Source organism: Aquila chrysaetos, chromosome 4 (genome assembly GCF_900496995.4).
Source record: "Aquila chrysaetos chrysaetos chromosome 4, bAquChr1.4, whole genome shotgun sequence".
In the NCBI taxonomy this organism is placed as follows: Eukaryota; Metazoa; Chordata; class Aves; order Accipitriformes; family Accipitridae; genus Aquila; species Aquila chrysaetos.
Genome location: NC_044007.1, coordinates 15,468,164 through 15,490,157, shown reverse-complemented (window position 1 = coordinate 15,490,157; position 21,994 = coordinate 15,468,164).

Here is a 21,994-nt window from a genome sequence, read left to right as displayed (position 1 = left end):
AAATCCCAAATTCGACATGGAATGTGAAATAAAACCCCCAAATGGTAATGACTTTGAGAAATGGTCCAGAAGTCTAAAGGTTCTGGTTTCTTCAGGGAATTAGTAATACAAAAGTCAGTCTGATTTTGCTCAGCAGAAGAGAAACAATACCTAGCTGACAAGATAGCTCCGAGTACAGGAGATGACTAGTTAGATTACTCTGAACAAAGAAGGCTGCAGTGACAGCAAAGTTTCCTTTCTTGTGTCTCACATTCTTAACAGATGTTTACTGAGAGCACTTTTTTCCACTTGGTCTTTTCAAAAATCTAGTTCAAAGGAGTTAGGAATTCATGACCATCAACATAACAAAGGAAGTAATAAACTTATGCATATCAAGGCTGATGTGTCAAAAGCTCCAAAGACCCAAGTAAGCAATACAGTGACGTGCTATGATACAAATAAGATGCTGTGATCCATCTCAATAAATTATTTTTGTTACATAGTCAGAGTGTCTCAGAAAACACACCTTCTGAAAAGAAGGCTTCTCTAATAGAGAAAGGTTTCCCTTATGAAGAAAGGTATCTGTTTTACAGGTATCCCAAGTGTTCTTTGTCAATTGGACTTTTTTGCTTTAGCAAAACCATTCTTATCCTAGTTTTGCTTGCCATAGGGTCATTTCTATCATAATAAGTAAGCAGATAATTTTTTTTTGCACACAAATGTAGCACTACCCCTGTAAAGATAGGCAGGCCCTTTTATCTTGGTTTTTTAGTTGTGGAAACAGAGACACCTTCACCTTCATGGGGGTAAGACCAGTACTTTCAAAATGATCACTGCTAGTCCACCTCCTTCTCTGATATGAGTTCATTTATCTTGTTTATTTCTATTTCCACAGTTTGGTCTAATTTAGCTGTTTTACCATCACACACTAGCTTCACATCAAAGATGGCAGCAAAACATACACTTCCTGATTTGTTACTCTCAAAAAATGTTTTCTATTTTTAAATGTGGGATCAAGTGGTAAGGGGAAGATGAACGTGTTTGTTCATCACTGTACCACGGTACACTTTAAAACCTGAACAGGGATTAGTAAGAATGGCATCCATCTGCCACAGCCACACAGACTAGTGAGCGTCACAGATTTCTTCAGGTTTGGGGTGAGAAATCAAATGATATTTATAGACTGTTGTGCTGGGAGCTGCTTGTGGCTGCCAACACGTGAAACAGAAGACCCCATATTTTTGGTTAAGTATTATAAAAAAATGACAACTGTGTTTCAAGAAAAGAAGTCATCTCTCTGGTACTGTCATCCAAGCTTTTGAATTCAATCTACAAGCTCATGGGCAGGCAGTGCAACTTTTGTCCATGCTGCAAGTGTAACAATCACCGTAGCAAGTGGTATTCTGCACCACAGACTTGCTTCAACTTCTGAAATATGTTGAGGGTAATGCCAAGGAACCACCTGAGAGGTACAGTTTTGAGGCAGCCAGAAGATCATTCAAGCAAGGTCCACATTCATAAAAAAAGATGCTTCTCTTACCATATCTCATGGAAAGATCATATTTGTTGGACAGCAGCCACTTGTGTCCAGTAAGTGCAATCTGCTGCATTGCCCAATATCACATACCAGCTGCCATGCACACAATTTGACCACAAAAGGGTCAATCATTAGTTGCTGGCTGCCAGTTGATCCCCCTCAATGCTCAGTATAGGAGACGTGATAATGTCCATTGGCATAGCCTCATAGTAAGTGCTGAGGACAGTTTGACCCAGCCTTCTTACATGGATTTTAGTCTTAAAGCAGAGAAATTAATCTCCAGCAGTGTTCTTCCATCCATCCAGACACTAAGGTACTTAATTGACTCTAGTTGCCATGATTAGTTTAGCTGTGAACACTAAGGCATGCAGACAGAAATATGATACTACTGAGACTTTGGACTTAGGCCAATCAGTCGTAAAGGCAGGAGAGTTAGAAAGTATTTTCCAAGCAAGGAGGTACACATACATCTGGGTAAGTTAGTGTGAGCAGGAAAGGATGGGCAGATAGCCACAACTTCTGAGGCACACATGTATTATTTTAAAGCAGTTTTCCTTCAGTATGTCCGTCACACCCAAATTTATTATCTGCACATAAAACTCATTCCTTTCACGGAACTGGCTTCTAGTCATCTCTTTCTAATTTATATGGGATTCTTTAGTGCAGTTTTGCTCTTTGGGAGAGGCACTATAAACATCTGGAGTAACAAGGCCAATTCACAAAGAAATACTTCTCGCTGAAGCTCAGTATTAAGACGGTAATATGTTTGAGGCTCAGTATTCCTGTGTCTGGGAGATGCTGAATTTTGCTGGAGAGATTTACTCTCAAGAGCTAAATAAATGCCTACTTGTACGGGAGGTTCAATTGCTACATAAACTGGGCAGGTTATTGCCCTTTTGTGCCACTGGTCTTGTGCCATGCCTTTATCAGCCAACAGCATTTATCCACCTTTGCACCTGCTTTGAGATCTCAGGATACAACTTGGTGATCAGAGATGGAAAAAAACCCAAATGGCAATTCAATATCACGGTAAACAGGGCTGCTAAATTCCTCTGGGCAGTAGCCTCTCCCAGCACAGTCTAAGCTCTTGCACATTGTTTGGGTATGGTCCATGTCTGCTTTGGTCCAAATGCCTGAAAAATTATGTGAGAAGGAGAAATAGGGGATCAAAGACTGAAGATTAAGCTTATAAGAGTAAGAGCTGTCTTTCAGTATTGCAGCTATTTAGCTAGTGACCCTCCAGCTGGCCACTCTCTCCCAAGGTGCCACCAGACACGTCCTGTGGGTCCAGAGCTGTCGTGACTCACAGCCCATCTGAAGAGGCACAGCCCAGGCTCAACTTCTGGAGGTACTCGTCTAGACAAGAGTTTAATATGGCAAACTGACTCTGGCAGTCCCCATTTGCCTATCCCTTTCTCCTAGCTCTCTTGAAGGTAACCCAAGCGGTACTGCCAGCTTGCTTTTGCGTTTACTTTTGGGGTTGACCTTGACTGAACCAAATACGAATGTAGAAAAATGTCAGTTTTGATATTGTTGAACACTTCTTAGTGTGATACAGAAACCTGCTGAACCAACTAGAGGCCAAATTGTCCTGTTACATATGGGCTTCTTCTGCTTCAGGCAGGTGAGTAATCGCTTTGGGCATGTTTCTGTCACTTGGAAAGAGCAGCGTGCCGAGCAGCCGGGAGCTCGCTGGGCTTGGCCTCCGCCGCCCGCCCCAGCCCTCCCAATCCCAACTGTGGGCATCTGGAGGAAGGTGTCTCTCCAAGTGCCCCGGGGAGAGACCCCAGCTCTGCCTCAGCCCGTGCTCGCAGACGCACTGCCTGCACGAGAACCAGGCTGCCGTCAGCACGCAGAGCAGACATCTCCGCTAGCCAGCAAGCCTGCTGGCTCCCCAGCTTCGACGTGCTTCAGGGACTGCGGCTGGAACGCAACGACTAGCAGAACAACTGCCAACGGTTTTTAACTTGTCTTGAGCATGCTGTGTTCTCCTCTGGTTTGGAAATCATGTTGAATCGAACCATCCTTCATGAAGCTCAGACATGTGCCAAAACAGTGTACCTGCATATGCTCGTTGGAGCAAGTAGGTCCCCTGTATGGCGTTAGAAGTTATGGTGTGAGATAAATGGGAAGGAAACGCTCCTGCTCTGCTCTTTCCTAGCAAGCCCAGAAGATAAAGGGATAGCTAGCAATAAATCCAAAATGTCCCTCTTGTGGTCTTGACAACAGAGAAAAACGCTACAGGAGAGCAGAGAGGAGGAGGAAGAGGAGAAGGCAGAGGAGGAGACCTGTGCTGGAACAGGCAGCAAAGAGCCCTGAAGCCCCACAGCAGCTCGTGGCACCCCTCCGGGGCTGGGCTGTGCTCACCTGCCCTGCTCAGAGCTTGCGCTCCTGGCACAGCTATGCCAATGTGCTGAGATTTCTACTTCTTGTCCCTGGGTAGAGAGGCTGAGGAAGCATTGTATTCAGTCTCATCATGGGCCAAGCAAAAGGGTTAATCCATCACTGCCACACAGTATCACCAGCTTTCTCATGTTGCCTGATTTTAAAACAAGACTTAAAGCACTTCTGACTCCGACCATTAATTATTACCATGCTCTGCTCAGTAGCCTTCCTCAAACATTTCTGCAGCACCTGCAGATGGTTTTGAGATACTGTAGCCACTATTTAGCCACAGGCTAATTCAGATGCTCTCTGTCCCTCTCTGCAGTCAGTTCATTTGCTTTCTAACTCGTATCTCACCAATTACATGTTTTCCCCTTTGACTTATCAGCCCCTGTCCTTTCCCACCTAATAGATTTGTGTGCCTGTCTGAAGGTTTCAATAATAGGATGTAGGAATCCTAACCAGCCCTAAACATCATCTCAAGCCATGCAATTTGTACAGCTCTCAGTTGCTTTGCTGAGAAGCTTCCATGGTCACTTTAAGTAAGGATTGTCAAGACATCTACTTTCAAAGTCCAGAAAATTGTTTTGTTTGGCACTTTTTAAAGAATATAATTTTTAGAAAGACTATAACTGTTGTACAACAGAGAAAGTGGACTCTCTTCTTCACGGATTTACTCACAACGATAGGGAGCTTTGTTTTCTGTCACCTTGTTTCCTATTCAATCAGTGGATATTTATGAAAACCCCAGAAGTTTTATACATTGTGGGAGTGATGACTATCCATCTGAGAACACCCCCTGAGTGTATAGAGTGTATATTTTCTGCATTTATTGTTTGAATTGTCCAAGCTCCCTACAACTCCCAGTGCATCTATATAAACCAGATAGGGGCTGCCAGAGAAGGTTTCTTCTGATTTATCAGTTGGCTATCTCTGCAATCTGGCAAGCTACCTAAACCCAGAGAATTGCAGTGATTTCCCAAGATCATTTATAGTACGTATAGCAAAAGCTCCTTCTGACACCCAGCCCAGTACCCTAATTAGAGAAATCAAAGCATTTCTTGGTTTGGGTGTTGGGGGAGCATTGATTACTAATGTTCAATGTTCATCTTTTCAGTCAGCAGAAATAATACGCTGAGATAGAGATGACCAACAATTTTCAAAGCAATAGAAAAGTGTAGATAGCATCAACAGATGAGATTAGAGAGATGTGGTCTGTATTGCATTTATAACTGGCCTGCATTACAATGAACATGTGCAGTTTAATGCAGTTACAGATAATCTGTATCACTTGCTAAACACATTCCATCAGTTTTACATTTATGCAGCTAAAGGCAAATGTTTAAACATTTGGTTAATGCACCATATGTCTAAAATGTTTTAGTTCCATCTGACATTTTTAAAATATTTTTATTTCAGTGGTAGCTCACTGAGTAAATTCATTTCTTCTAGAGCCGAGTATCCCATACTCCCTTTTGCCACAGCATTCCTAGACCTGTCTGCCATGATGTCTTAATTTTTTGGCTCACTAATCTAATTTAATCTAATGTAATTGGTTTGGCAGCTCTATTAACTTTTTTTTTTTTTTTGCATGTAGGTGCTAAATGAGGCAGAATGTGTGTATGGTATGTGAGGCTGCCTTTTTCCACTTACCCATTTTAAAGCATGATTGCAATTTTCTGGACGGGGGCAAGAAAAGTGGGACAACACAACCCCTCTGTGCAACCCACCTGGCAGCAAATGAAGCATCCTTCACGGTAGATTAGCAGTGAAGCCTGCTGGCAAGCAATGGCACAGTGTAGACCAGGATCAACTTTGCATAGACTGCTCAAGGTGACTAATGTGCATGAAAACTGTACCGCAATAAGAAGATCTTACACAGCCAAATATAGAGACAAGAGAGAGACAATACAGAGGCAAGAGTCTATCTTGCTTCGTCTGGGGGAATTTAGGGCTGATAATGGCTGGGAACCCTCACTACTCCAGACCGTGCTTTGGGCTTCTCATGACAACATTAGGCGAAAATATCCAAGCAGATATTACTACTTCAGTGTTTTTGTTTGATGACTGCTTCTTCACACATAACTAACGCTCTGATTTCCAAAAAGTTGTAGCTTTCTGGAAATTCTGTAATGAGGGCAACAATGCAACAAGTTGTTAAGTGAGATACAAAAGCCATTATAACAAATATCAAAACAGCAAGTCATCCTAATGCTTAATGAAGTGAGATTCAAACAGCTTAATAGATTTTCTTCAAAACTTCACAGGAACATCCTTCTTGGTTCTGAAAGAAAATCTTCCAGTTTTCTGTCTGGATCAATTTTGTAAATGAAAATTGTAAGGAAACCCAAGTAAGCTTTTATTGCTGACTCTTCATCATGCAACATTGCGAGGAAGATTTATTAGCGTGGTACTAAAATCAGAGCTGGTGCTCTGACTGCAGTGATAGCAAAACAAATTCTCTGCTGATGAAACTTAGTTTAGGTCCTGGGTGCTATGCCAAAAGGATACTTCACCTGATGCCACAATCAGGTTGCTCCAAGAGGTAGATTAATTTAGATTCAATGGATTTATGTCAAGAGAGAATTTAGCCTAATATTCCTCACACTGGCTTCTATCTAGGGAAATATTCTAAGAGGAATTTTAAGTGGTTTTTGACTGATTTTATTTATTGAATTCCAATAGAAGACCTTACTGGAGAAAGGAGAAGGTCAGCTTTTCCTCAGCACAATCCAATTTAGGTGATTGTCAGAAAAACAGCAGGTGCTTTTGAAAAGCCAATGACAAATATTTTTCAGAACTTAGGGACAATTTCTTTTTCACAGATGGGGAGGCACCACTTGGTCATGATGAGGTGCAATTTCCAAAAGTACATCTTTGCTTCTGTGGGGATCAACATTGTTTTCCCCAACGTCGGTGGAAAGAGGCATAAGGGAGAGGTTTGCACGGCTGCAGATTCAGGCCACAAAGGATGAGCAGGACTTTAAGAACAATTTAGACAAATGCCTGGCAGGGAAGGCAAATAGTTTAATTGGTTCTGGCTTGAACAGAGAGGGAGACTGGACAACTTGGTCTGAAATCCCCTGCAGACCTCTCTGTGCAGCATAGGCTGCTTTGCTGTCATCTCCTCTCATACTGATCCTGCCCTCTTGGCAAAGGAGTAAAGTTGTATGCTTCTTCCCTCCGCAAGACACTGCTTTATACAAATGCTGGCAAATGAATCCTGATAAAGTAATCAATCAGTTTAACAGAATGAAAGTCCTGTGTACTAAAAGGTGACGTGAAATTATTGCCTAACCTATTAAAGGAATAAGCCTGCTGTAGTCCAATTACACCTTCACTATATACAATGAAATAGCTCTCAAGCAATTCGTCAACAAAGGAATAAACCTGTCATGAAAGAAAAATTTATTGTTCATCAAGGCTATGTATTCAGGAAGTAATACTTCTCTCAGGGTCATGCTAGTAGTAACTCAGCATGAGATTAAAGGAAATTAGAGGGAGTCTTCATTGCATTTTACATTTTCCCTTTGTTGAGCTACCAAATGTCTATCTGAATCCCTAAATTCCACCAGCAAAGGATTATTCAGTGGAAAACAAGAGTGTAAATTGATAAATAGAAAGAATAGCAATTTATATATGTACATTTTTTTGGCTTTGTAAGAACTTTCTTCCTGAAAATAATCTTATTATGAGTTATACCAGCTAAAAACTAAAGTAAGTAAGTGCACTGATTTTTTAAAAAATTCTCCTGATTTGCACTGGTGTAGCTGAGAGTGGAGTCTGTCCTGTTGTCAATATGAAGTATTCAGACTCCATATTCCTGTATCCATCTATAATTCTGTTTGTAGTCTAACAAAGAAGTTGTGAGGTGAAATAGTTCTAATGATTTTCAGCATTAAGAAGAATTCCTCTATCAATCTTTGCAAAAAAAGACATACTAAAATAGAAAGGGTCATATCACAGGCTCTTGGTTAGCTGAGCAGCAAGTAAAAAATCACAGGGAGAAAAGGTCGTGAAATAGGCTTAAATATTGATTGGATGCCTGGTCTCATTCTGAAATGTTTAAGCTGTATATTCCCATGAGCTTCAATTGCTAAACCTTTCCTAGCAGATCTTCCAGGCTATGCAGGCAACTGTATTTCTCACTAACTACTTATCTAATCAAGCTGTAATTAGCAAGGTTTTCTTCAGAGAAAAATAAAAAAATGACCAATGCTATATTATAGAAGATGCACATTTGGTGACAGGAAGAAATACAAGAGATTTAAGAACTGCCATTTACAAAATGAGTGATGCTTTTCCCATCATGGGTTTTTGTGAAGATCAGTGGAACAATTGCTCCAGATAAATATGATTCCTGAATCATTTAACAATCATTTAAAGAAGAGCAGGTTCTGCTTCTGAGCAATTAGAGGTATGATCAGAAGTCACAGAGCTGCTGAGCAGGGAAAGTGAAGCTAGTTATAATTCTGCTCCTCTACAATAGGGTGAAGAATTGCCATATAATTAAGCTTCCTCAAGCTTTTATGGAAATATTTATGAAATGAGAACATATTTTAAATAAATTACTGGTCTATTATTCTAAAAATGTCGCATTGACAAAATATTCACCCTGGCTTGATTGTTAAACTTGTTCGTGAGTCAGGCTCAGCAAACAGTCAGAAGCTAAAATGCTGAACATAACAACCACAGGACATTTTCAGTCTGTGACGACTACATGACCCCCATCAACTCAGGCAGAAGAGACAAAACATACTGGGATCACAGCAAGTAGAACAGGGAAAACGTGCCTCCCCAGCATTGTCTTCCCTTACCCTGACTACACAAAGGCTGTCAAATAAACACTATGTGAATTATGGGTCCCCTTATTTCAGAGAGAATATTGCAGAGCTGCAGGGCTACAGGAAAGCAAGGCAGGTCAATAGACACAATAAAAGTCTTGGAAACATTCTCCTAGGAGAAGAAATTGCAATGATCGGAGTTATTTACCTGCAAGTCCCAGTTCATGAATAGGAACCAGTTGGCTTAGGATGGCTGAAGCGGTTTCTGACCTCCAGATGTTGGCTCTGCCCTCTTGCAAGATCGCATATGTGCAGCAGTGCTATCATCAGAGATGTTTGTAGAGCTACTGCTGGGCCCCATGGTGCAGGTCAGCTGGAGGGGGGGACTACCAGGGCCAGCTTCCTTCTGGGCTGTGAAGTGAAGACCTTAGAGAAGGCAGAAGGGACGTTTGTGCTCTTCCTGTCTCAAGGCACGAGCTGGAGACAGGAATGGAGGTGGTAGGGAGGGAATAGCAATGAAATTAAACACTGAACCAACTCAAATACAAGACAAAATGCCTTCCTGACAAGTGGACCTCAATGCTGCGGGGCACTACTGAAGGTGAGAAGGTGAAAGAACTGGGTGTGAACACTGCTTTCCTAAGGGTGGTGTAAGTGAAAATTACTACAGTTTTGACTCTTACTAGAAAGAGTAATAATCTTTCTTATGCTTACTTTGAAGCCTTACTTCATTGCGGGAGCCAATCTGTAATGAGTAGCATGAAGAGGATGCCTAAAGCAGTAGCTGTTATCAATGGAGGGTTTCTGGCACCTTCCTTTAAAAGGAGAAGGATGGGACACTTTCAGATGTAGCATCAGAGCTGGCCCACTGTTCTGCATCTTGGGCTGATTCCAGCCCCGCTGGGCTGCAGCCCCACGATGGTCCCCAGAGTCTCTCCGCTCAGGGCCACAGTGCAACGGTTACAGGTTGCAGCGAGGGAAAATCCAACCCAGCACCAGGAAAGACTTCACAGAGGGAGCAGGAGCCCAGAGAGGCTGTGCCAACTCTGTCTTTGGACATATTGAAAACCAGCCTGGACAAGGCTCTGAGCAACCTGGAGTAAGTTAGCCCTGCTTTGAACAGGAGGCTAGAGTAGCTGATCCCTCCTGTCACATGTATCTGGCGGCCTCATGTACTTCACCACAGAGCCAGGTTAAACATTAATACCTCAATATCAGTGAGACTCGTCCGTGAGATGCTGGCAGGAAAGATGGAATATTGACTCCGCATAGCAAGAGTCAGTGCTGGATGCCACCAGGTCTCTATAGACCGTGGGCGGAGGGGAAGGAAAGCATCAGTGTGTGACACCACTGAGGATGTCTGTCACGATAGCTAGATTCTTGCCTTGCTGATGGATCTACTTTAGAGAGAAGGGAGTTAAATAAAGATTAATCTTTGTATTCTTAGGGAAATGAGAAAGAAATGTAGAACGACCTTTTACCAATTCATGTATACACTTTCCTCACTATGTCTGGTAAAAGGCAATAATAATCGCCCTACAGAGACTCAAGGAAAGTCATCAGCGTACATTGTTCCCATTTGATTTTTCATCATTTCTGTCTATCTCCTGCCACAAATCATCTGAAATTGTCTCCATTCATTAGAAAAGAATATAATTAGGAATCATATGAAAACATTTCTTTTTTTTTAAAGAGCACTAACTCTGCAAGTGTCTGGTAGATCAAGAATATTTTCCAGATCCCCAGGCCCCACTGGAACGAAACTGAAGCTGAATTATTTTTCAGAGAGATCCACAAAGCTCCAACATTTTCATTTTATTTCAATACTTTTTGCTGTCCCTACTGACCTCAGAAACTCATGCCCCCAAGGCATGGAACAATCAACTTTTCTGTTATTATTCGAAGAGAGATGTTTGTTCCATATTTTTAAATAGCAATGCGATAATAAGGCAGAGGTTTATTTGACTCACAGATATCAGCAGCTGCAGTTCCCCTCAGTAGAATAACCACAGCTTCCCAGGCTGCAAGGTTTACATGACATCCTTGCACATCCTATGCACAGATTTATGGCCAAGGCCATCTGCAAGGCCATCTTAGAAAAATGATTGTGTTATTCTAGAAATCAGGGCTCCAGAAAGCAATATCTTGTATATATTAGCAAAACAAAATTATTTTTCAAAGAGCATAAACTCTTTCAAAACACCAAAACTCATCCCATCACAAGGAGCTTGTATAACAGTGTTTGTATGAGCACTCACATAGCTTGTGTAGCGCACAAGACCTTGCAATGGCTTCATGCACTGATGCTAAATGCAGACAGACTTGACTACTGATTCTCTCTCCACCAATTTTTGCCTTTCATTCAACTCTCCAAGCATGCAGCAGTCATACTTGGATGCAGCATTTCTTTATATCTTTTTGGCCACTTATCCAGTCTTCTTTTAAAAACACCACATCCTCAGTAGATGTAGTTCTTTGCTCATCCCTGTAGTTTCATGATATACTACTGAAGTGTAAGACCTTTGCTTTTGAGACTATTAAAACTCCTCTTTATATTCAGTGGGCATCAAGTGTTCATGTGAATGAGATCAGGACACCTACATGTTATGAAAGCACAAATACTAAGTGCAGCACAGTTATTTTCTGACTTAAGAACTGTAGTGTAGCCACTGACTGTTTTTCTCCCTCCATTCTCTTCATTTTTGTTAGCAGCATACGAAGGCTCTAATTCTGCATATGCTTCGGTGAAGACAGCAGGATGTCTTTTTCTCCGTTGACTTCAATAAGGATGAGATTTCTTCCATGAAACCTAACTGATCTTGAAAAAAAATATCATTTTTAAAGATAGCTGAATAAAGCTGATCAACAGCAAATTTCAGATTGATTAAGTGTCACATTTGTGATTGAGTCTCGTACTCCAGAGTTGCTCAGCCAGAGTAAATTTGTTTACCACTCTTGATCTCAACAAAACTTGCCGTTTTACACCACTTAAGGATCTGTCTCAAATTACAAAACAAAATCATATAAAACTAATTTTCATTTATTCTGTGACCTTCCCTTACAAAATTACAGTCATCCAGTGTGAGTAATTTCCATTGAATACATTTTCCCCATTACGATCAATAATGGAAGCAGAGAGCAGATGAGAAGATATTGTAGCTATGTTGGCAAATTTTCCCAGCAGATTTGAATGACTGCTTTATTTCTCACAAATACTGCATTTTTAAAGCAGTCTTACATGTTTTAACTGCTATGGGTAACATAGCTCAGTAGACCATCACTGCAAAGCAGTGCCTGAAGCTCTAAAACATTGAAACTAATGATCTAAAATTTCATAGAGAGAACCACAGGCTACATAGCGGGTCTGTGTTTCTGTTACAATAAAATATTTTTATGTAAACCAGAATGACACATATAATTTCACGAATAGAGCATAGACCAAGGGAAAAGAAGTGGTGTAGCCAGTATGTATATATATATATATAAAACACTTCCTGCAAGATGCAGACTGTGTGACTGGTGGGAGTCTATCTTTCCCTGTTATGTCAGTCTAAGTGCATGCATCACGTTGGATGGGCTAAATTCATTTTAAGTCTTCTTTTCTCATGCCAAGCAATTCATCCTGATGTTGAAAAAATGTCCTTTTAGTTTTCATACCAATTCTCATAACATTTGATAATTTTTTTGTTTTGTTTTAAAATGTCTTCACTAACTTTTGACAGGCTAGAAAGGTCATGAAACAATTTCAAAAGAGTTGTCTGATGATTTTCCTATTGTGTTGGTGAGCAACATCTTTATTTTAAATCCATAAACAACAAAACACATTTTATTTTTCTTTCCCCACAGGCAGCCTCAACACCATGAGCACTTGGGATTTCTGCTTCACATTGGAAACTTAACTGAATCATTTCAAGTTCACTATTCACCCTTTTTTTTCTGCTTCAGAAATTAAAACAATGTTTACTGAGTTGTTAGTCACAATGATTCTTCATATAAAAAGAGTTAAGGTTTATAAGATAAAGAAATACAGGATGGAATAACAGTTATGTCACATACAATGCAGCAACAGAATACAGGTGGTCATCCAAAGCTTTTGGCCAAAGGACCACGGAGGCAGCATTTGTAGTGGTAGGATAAGGGTAAATTCTGAGTTTTGTTCCACATCTGGTAACATGCACGCTAGGTATGTGCAAGGGATGTCTCTGCCCATCGTAGGCTGGGGGGACAGGATAACTCCCTCCCTAAAACCCACCAGCACCCATTTGCATTGCTCAATGCAAAAGCGGAGGCTCCATCCCAGCCTAGACCAGTACACCTGGTTAGAGGCAGGAGACGAGCTACTCTCAAAAATCCCACGAGCATGAGTTTGGAAGCAAAAATGCCTCCACCTGGGGTGAGGAAGGGGACAATCGTCCTGCCTACCACATGCTGCTGGAGAGGCCACCCACCTGGGAGACTGAGCTCATCAGCTGTGTGGCCCATACACCAGCTGCTCTGCCGGCAAAGATCACCAGCACGTGCTGGCCTTCGGCCCCTGGGTGGACACCAATACCTACACGGTTGCTGTGTCACCTCGTACGGCCACCTAATTTACACTACAAGCTATGCACAGTGAGGCAGCCAGAGTCACAGCATGGGCAGGCATGAGAAGTGCCAGGCCTGGGCATCTTCTCACAGCCGCCCATTGACTGCTGTAGAGCCACAGACAAAAATCTCCACTGTTTGAGTGTCAGACAATGTCCTTCACTGGAGGCTTTATTCTGTGATTTTCATGGGTGGTAAAGAGCTAGAGGGGGAAATACTTGTCCCCCGCCAGGAATTATTAATGCCTTCCTTTATGAAATGAGAAAGGCATGTATCAACAATCCCTAAACACAAGCTAGATGACTAGATCAGGGGGCTGCTGGTCTGGCAAGATGCCATCTCCTATTTTGCTATGAGGTTTCAAGGGGGGCTTCCAGCAGTCCCTCAAATCCTCAGATTTTCTTCCCTCGTTAGGATGGGCCACGTGGGTGAGAGCAGCAACTGCCCTTTTTTCAAGCAATGAGCTCTTCGAAGCAGTGAAGAAGGAGCTACTGACACTTGGCATGTCCAGAAGTCACATCAAGTAATTGTCTACAGGAGTAAGGGACTGAGGCTAATGTCATCAGCCTGCTTTTAGAAAACTGGATCTCTATAAATTAAACCTGTTGTGCCTTATTTTTTAATCACTCTTCTTCCCTAGCGAAAAACAAACTGGGGGGGCAGGCCTGAAAGAGAACAAAAAGGAAACTAGATATCCAAGAGCATGATGGGTTTCTGATTAGACTAGGAGAGGGAGCAGGTTACAGCTATGTCTCTAATTTATCACTAGTTACTTTTTTTTTAACACTCTTTGTCCAATTATCCTGATTTTTTTTTTAAAGAGACCTACCAGTCCACAGGTATTCAGAAAAATATTCCATGAATTAATTACAGGGGGATTTATCAAATGTTGTGAGATATTCAGATAGGGAAAAAATTCTGTGCTGAAGCAAAGGAGCAGCCTTCTACACTGTAACCAGAACTTCTAAGAATGAAAATCCTGACCGAAATAAACATCACACAGAGCTGAGACCCTAAATAACCTAAGTGCAAGTACTAAGGAAGTCAAAAGCATACCAGAGATTTCTTTAAAAAACACCAAACAACAAACAAACCCAAGAGCAAATCTGTCTGTGATTTTTCTCTAGGGGGGACACTGTACTTTATACTTGTAAATCCCATATAAAACTCAAGAAAACAAGACTAGTCCCACCTTTTCAGAAATGCACACCAGACCTTCTGGACATCTATAATCTGGGAGTGACACCTGGCCTTTGTTTTGCGAGTTGCTCAATTCTGGCAAGCACATTTGGGTACCTCATTGTATATTACCTAAGATTTTGTTACAGGAAGAAACCACTGGATTCAGGGACACTGTGCAACCCCCAAAGGAGCCAGTCAGTATAATTCCATGATTCTGTGTCTCCCTTGGCCTAGATATGTTATATAGTCTTCCTTTCCTCAGACCCTTGCTTGTGAAATGGATGTAATGATGCTATCCTCCTCAAAGGGCTTTTGTGCGAGAAAGACAGTGAACAGATAGTACCACACCCATGCCTTTTGGTAACTGAGATATGATATAGATATCATATGCATGTAAAACAGCTAGCAGTGCTGTACAGCGGGGAAGTTGTCAATGCAGCCCTTGTGGCAGAAGGACTCCTGGGTTGCTCCATTGCTGCTATATTCCCCAAACAGAAGAGAGGAGCAGGATTAAAAAGAAAATGGAGTCTTGGGTATTTGCAGGTTTCCTAATATGGGCATCAGACTTCCAGTAGTCAGCATTTTAGAGAACAGCAATATTAGAAAATAACTTAGAAAAGGGAAAAAAAAAGAGTGATACCAAAAATAATAAAAAGGTCAAATGCTCTTGTGCTCCTGCTAGATGAAGTGCAGCAAATTCAGATTTAACAAAAAGTAATCAAAGATAAGAATATAAGTCATAAAAAACAGCAGGTACTGTACTAAGGAAGACAGAGAGATCTTGCAGCATGGGGTGATGGCTGTAACAAAAAAATCCCACACCGAACAAACAGGAAAAGCTAAGGAAAGGGTGAAATGAAGACTACACAAGAACTTGAGGTAAATAATAGAAGAATTTTTTCAAATATAGAAGGAAGAAGAGATCAACAAAGGAATCATTAGCGTCTCCCAGAGACAGAAGAGCAGAGACCAGGTGCTAGAAGAGGTAGGCATTACAGAAAAATTAAATGAACTTTTTGCTTCACTGTTCATGAGGGAGCAGGATGAACTGTTGCCAAAGGGAGAAATGCACTTTCCCGAGTGAGAAAAATGAAAACACAAGAAAGAACCCAAGGTCAAAGAATAAAAAGCGAGAAAGCAATTAGATTCTGAGAATGTTTCTGAGACTCTGGGGCTGAACAGGTCCCATCCCACTCATTGGGAAGAGCACAGCAAGGAGCCTCTTAAACTGAGTCAGCTTGGATTTACTGAAGGTAAATCATTCCTGATCAAACTGATTGCTTTCTATGATAAAATAACTGGATTTGTGGACAAGGCGAGATCAGTGGACATCACTTATGTCAACTTTAGCAAGGCTTTTGACAGTGTCTCCAACAACATTCTTGTATCTGAGTTCAGACGCTATGGTCTGGATGGGTGGACAACCAAAAAATTGGTTGGAGGGTTGGGCTCAGAGGAGAGTGGTTAATGGGTTGTACTCCACACAGAGTCATTCTGGGGCTGACTGGCTTTACTGAGAAGGCCCTGGGGAGTCCTGGCAGACAGCACGCTGCCTGTGCGTCAGGAGTGTGCCCTGGCAGCAAAGGCGGCTAACAGCATCCAGACTGTGCTAGAGGGAGCACAGCCAGGAGCTCGAGGGAAGGGATTATCCTCCTGCTCAGCACCTGTTAGACCACATCTAGACACCGTGTCCTTTTGAGACCCCCAGTACAAGAAAGACAGCAAAAAAATGGAGAGAAAAATGTTAGGAGCTGGAGCGCTAGATTTGTTCAGCCTGGAGAAGAGGTGGCTTCAGGTGGACCTGATAGCAGCCTGCCAGGACCTATGAGGAAGTCATCAAGAAGATGACCAAGCTCTTCACAGTGATGCATGGTGGGAGGATGAGACACTGGGCATAAATTGGAACAAGAAAGGTTCAAACTGGGTATCAAGAAAAACTTTTTCCCTGTGAGGACAGTCAGGTATTGGAGCAGGTTACCGGGAGAACTTGTGTAGTCTCCCTCCTGGGAAGTTTTCAAGACTAAATTGGGCAAAGCTCTGAGCAACTTGATCTGATCTCACATCTGGCCTTTCTTTGAGCTGAGTTTGGACCAGAGACCTCCTGACGTCTCTTTCAGCCTGAATTATCCTGCAATCCTATGATCTGTGGAGTTCAAAGAGGAGCCAGCTGAGAAGAGAGCAATGGAAGGCCCCATTAGACCTTGGAAACTTAGACATGCTAAAGAATAAACCCCTTGAGAGTCTCTGGCAAGAGAAATAGCAGCAATGCCAATTAAAGACAAGATTAGGAACAGAGGTGAACCAGCAAGAGAGGAAAAAAGGAGCATAGAGGAGCAAGGGTAGAGTCTACAGTTCAAGGCAGAAAAGTTTCTTCCACCAGCACTGTCCTTGCCTTTCTGTGCAGGTTTGGAGAAGTCTCAGGGAAAGTTCTCCCCAGTGGTTAAAGCCATGCTATTTCCTGCCTGGCTGATGTAAAAATATGGACAACCAACAGATGTAAAAATATGGACAACCAACAACCCAGCCACAGGAGTGCCTGCCAAAGCAGGGGCAGCTTTTCTGGACCCAAGGGCATGATGATGATGATGAGTGTGTTGAAGATACACAGACATGTCCACAGGCACGTTCTCTCCAGCAGAGACCTGTGGTCTAAACCTGGATGTGTCTGAGAACAATTTTCCTACCTCTGGAGAAACCACCCAGAGAACCTCATCAACCGAGCAGCCACCACTCAGAAAACTTCCACCATTTTTACCAGACTTTTCTTTATCCAGGGTTAAATGCCTGTTTGCCACGGAGGGCTAGTAAATGCAAACATACCAACTCTGCCTGTGGAAATCCCTGAGAAACCCAGGTTGCTGAAGGCTGGAGAAGTATCCTAAAGGTATTACTGCTTTTCTGTCCTATTCCTATGAGGGACTGGGCTGGGTAGACCTTTTTCCTGTTATATTTTGTAATCTTTTTTCTCAAGTGATTTTGATTTCTGTCCATAAAATGGGGGAGAAAACCTTTATTCCAGCAATGCAGGGACTTTGTCCGACTATATTCACAATAATGAGGGGCTGTTAGATCTTCAGATAAATGCAGATCACGAAAAACCATGTGTTCTTATGCTTGTAAATAATTACAATTTAAAGTACCATAAAAAGAAGTCAATAAACCCATTCCCAGGAGATCAGCAAATAGCATTGTCCAAAGATTACAACCCAAGACTGGGGTCATTCTCAATAGATAGCTGTCTCATTTCCCTTTCAAAGAAACAGCCATATATCACACTGCAACTCGTCACAAAAGTGTAATAAAAAATACACATTCATTAACCTGCAGAAAGGAAATGGGAAGGGATGAAATATGCTGATGAAACAAAAATAAGACAGCCCAGCCAAGACAGGAGATTGTAAGGAGCTCCAAATGGACTAAACCAAACTAGGTAGTTGGACAGTAGCATACTAGATGAAACTCGGCCTAGACATGTGGTTTGCGGGAAACAGTTTAAAACTACTTGTACACATTTATGGGCTCTGAATTAATTGTAACCTCCACAGAAAAAGATAAAGGCATTATTGTGGCCAGCTCAATGAAGACATGTATTCAACATGCAGCAGCAATCAAAAAAAAAAAAAAAGAATAAAAAGCTAGGGGATATTGAGGATGGAACAGATAGAGAATAATAAAGAGAACATTGGAATCAATGAGACGTCCTCAGCCTTGCCAAGTCAATAGACATTTATTTTGTATGCCACCTCTCCTGAAATCCACAGCTCAAAGTGCCTTGCAAACTAAAGCAACCTAATTGCAGAGTTAAATAATAACAAGGGGAGATAAATTTGATTCTCTGTTCACAAAATGAGTAAAGAGCAAAGGGTTGAAATGAAGTCTGGATGAGGGCTGCAGTCCTTGACGATGAGAATTTCTGCCTAGAGAAGACAAGAGACAGAGCAGCAGAAGAGCAAGAAAGCAAAGAAAAATAAAGGCCTCTCTGACTGCTGAATGGGAAGTAGCGTAAGTAGATGTCTAGGGTTTTTTGTGGGTAGACATTCCCATACACAGCAAAACAATCTATATGTAATGGATTATCAGAGGTTAGCCCCAGGGGAATCATAGTCACTGGTTCAGTGGTTGCAGGGTTGGACCTCAAGTGAGGCAGCCAAGGTTCAGAGTCAGCTGTTTCAACTTTCTGCACCCATTTTTCACATCACTGTTTTTGTCTGGTTTTTTTCCCCTTTGGCTATATATTTTGTAGGTTACAAACTATTTCTTTATGTTTTCTGTATATTTGTGCAGAATGGGAAAAACACAGTTTATTAACTGTGAAGCAAATATGCAGAACAATGCTGACAGGCTCAGAGCAAGATAGCTGAACATCTGATCTGTCAAGGCCATGTCATATGTATGCAGTTTTACAGTGATAGTAATAGGGTAGATTTGCAGACTGAAAAGGAGGAAAAGAATGCAAGGATACTACTGAGATAACTAACAGTAAAACTAATGGAAAGCCTAATTTAAGGAGGCTTTAAGAAATTTAGGAAAAAGTAGCTAAAACTCAGATGAATGAAGTCAAAGGCAAAGTAATGATGCTGAACCCTACTGGAGTGGTTCACATTCACACTTTTAAAGGTGGAAAGGAATCTCTATCCCCATCATACAGATGAAGAAAATAAGAAGAGAGGAGTTAAAGATCATCCACAAATTCATAGAGTCAGGCATTAGTACATGGGGGAGTCAAACTCAGCTTTGCAGTGACGTACCAACAGACTACACTGCAGAAAAGTCACTGAAATGTTTTACAATGAGAAACACCATTAATGTATTCTAAAAGTTTCCAGTTAGAGGTGAGATACAAAGAGTAAAAAGGTGAATAAGAGAAAAAAAGTGTCCTGAAAATGGCATTAACTTGGGTCACCTCATTTCAAAAAAGATGTAGCAGAACTAATCAAGAAAGAACAAGTAGGTTGAATTGGCACTGCTCAGCTTTTGGGTTGTAACCCCCCAAAAGGGTACAAAAGTCAACACAAGAGGGGAAGCTGAAGGAGAACTGGCACTGTAATATGCTGAGAGCTTAACTTCAGTCTAAGGCAAGCTCACTTACCCTTTGCCTACAATCTCTCAAAGCACACACTTGGGTCCACTGTATACGCTTGGCTTTAGTATCATGGAAATATATTTTATTCTTACATGCAGAATAAATTTAAATATGCCAGGAACATTTTTTTTTTTTTAAGTTTAAGTAAGGAATTTCAATCTGAAAAGGTTGCATGGAATTAAATTAGAGAAAATATCAGCATGGGCAGAATTTTGAAAGGAAAAACAAATCAGATATTGAAGGTGAAGCTATTTTGTACTTTTTAATAACTGAAAAAATACTGGGAAAAAAAAAAAAGGAAAAACTCTTTACTGAGTGAAGAACTATTTTTAATTGAGAACTGGATCCAAAAATAGCCCACAGTTTTTATTTAGTAAATTCTCTCTTTTGAAAGAGTAAAATAAGGAGGGGTGAAAAAGTTGAGAAGGAGAGTGAGCATTTTTTCTTAAAGAAAGAAGCTTTGGTCTAAATTTGACTTTGTGTAACACAGAGATGATCTTCTGTCTTTTAAAGAGGTGAACAAGTGAAAAAAAAAAAAAAAAAAGTCAAAATTAGAAGTGGTCCTCTTAGGTAAACACTCAACACTGTTTACTTACATCTGCTTTCCTGTCAAAAGGGAGAAAAGGGAGAGGGTAGAAACTGAAATAAGATGATTTGTTTTCCTCTTGCTTAAAAAAAACCCCAGCTTTAAAATCTAGTTTTGAAAATTAAAAATGGCATAAAATAATTTGAGGAGATCCTATTTGATGGAAGAGAAAGTGTCAACTTGGACACAGACATGCAGGTCACTGTATGGGACAAGAGTTGAGGAAAGACACACATGACCCTTTTCCTACAGTCAAATTCTCACTTGTACAAAAAAGTGGTAAGGCATTATGTGCCTTAGAAATCCAGAAATTTCAGAAAACTGAACTGGAAATGATGTTGTCTCTACAGGGCCCTCTGCTTCCATGTTTAAAGCCTATTCCCTGCTTTCGGTGCTGTCATAGCTTCCATTTCAGTGCTCCCTTCTCTTAGCACTTCTAAAAGTAATACAGTTGACTAGATTAATTTAACCTGAAACTGCCATCCAACTATGAAATCTATATTATTCCCAAGGTGGTAAATTCTTTTTATTCACTGTTCTGATGGTACTTTGGAGACAAGAGTGAATCTGGACTGTAATAAACATAAAATATTTCTAAACCTTTTTTTCCATATACAGCTATCCTGAGTAGACACCACAGCCAGGTGTTACAGGATAGAGAAGTGCTTGAACAGTCATGGTCTCTAACCACCTGCAAGTCAGTTTGACTTGTTGAGCAACTGAAGGTCCTTTGCTTGTATTGCTGATGTTGCTTTGCTTGTTGTTGATGTGGAATGGCTCTTTCTTGTTTGCTGTAAGATATTAAAACCAAGAAGCTTCCTTCTGCAGAACTCCACTATCCTCCTCTGCTGTCTGAAGGCACTATCCTCACTGCTACTGGTACCATTTAAATAGAAGAGTTTTGGCTTTTTTCCACATGACTGTCTGTGATCTCCCGTTACGTGAACTTGTTGGGGAAAATTTGCTCATTTTCTCCTCCTTGAAGGTCTTACTTTTTCATCTGAAAGACCTTTCTTAGATGTGTTTCTCTAAAAATATTGGGAGATTGAGGAAATACCTTTTTGCCTCAGTCAGGTAAGTGAAAAACACATGGCTATGCCAATGAAAGGAAGACCCAGCAGCTCCTCAAATTCACATTCACCTCCCACAACAAAGTGATCAAGAGGCTCCGTCCATCTGGGCAGAGCAGTGTGCTCTGAGCCCTCCATGCAGACTGTCCACAGGTGGGAAACGGGGCAGTCGACTGCACCAAAGGCAGGCAGGACATTTGGGATACATCGCGCTGCTTTAGCAGCCTCCAACATGGCTGCTGACTCCCTGATCCAGCAGTGCAAAGCTGTTGCAGGCCCACAGTTCACTATGTCCACCCCCTGGAGCATGCCAGCCAGGTCCACCTCCCGTTCCAGTTGCACACCAGCAGGACCCACGTCTCCTTCGGGTGCCATGCAATGCACCTGAGACTCTAAGGCAGAACAAGTATTTTTGCTTTTTTCTCAGAGACACACAGTGGGGCCTGTAATGCAGCCACCAAAGCCCCACTTTACAGTGTGAAAAGGAACGCATGCGTTGCCTGCCTTGCACCGCAGCACAAGAACACCTGGAATGTCTGGGCGTGAAGACTCCGTTATCCAGCTTAATATATATCACTAACTATTGTCATGGCTGAGTTGGCGTCTTCCACATTCAAAGAAGTAAGTCAGTGTCAGAAAGAGCACCCAGGTCCCCCACTTCTTTTTCAAAAGAGGTTTCAGGTAACTGAACTCCTTTAGACGCTACAGACTGATCATATCTATCTTATTTTCATATTGAAAATGTCACTTCTGGTCCCAAGCCTCCCCTAAACCATTGCCTCATATTAGCTGTAACACGCTTCT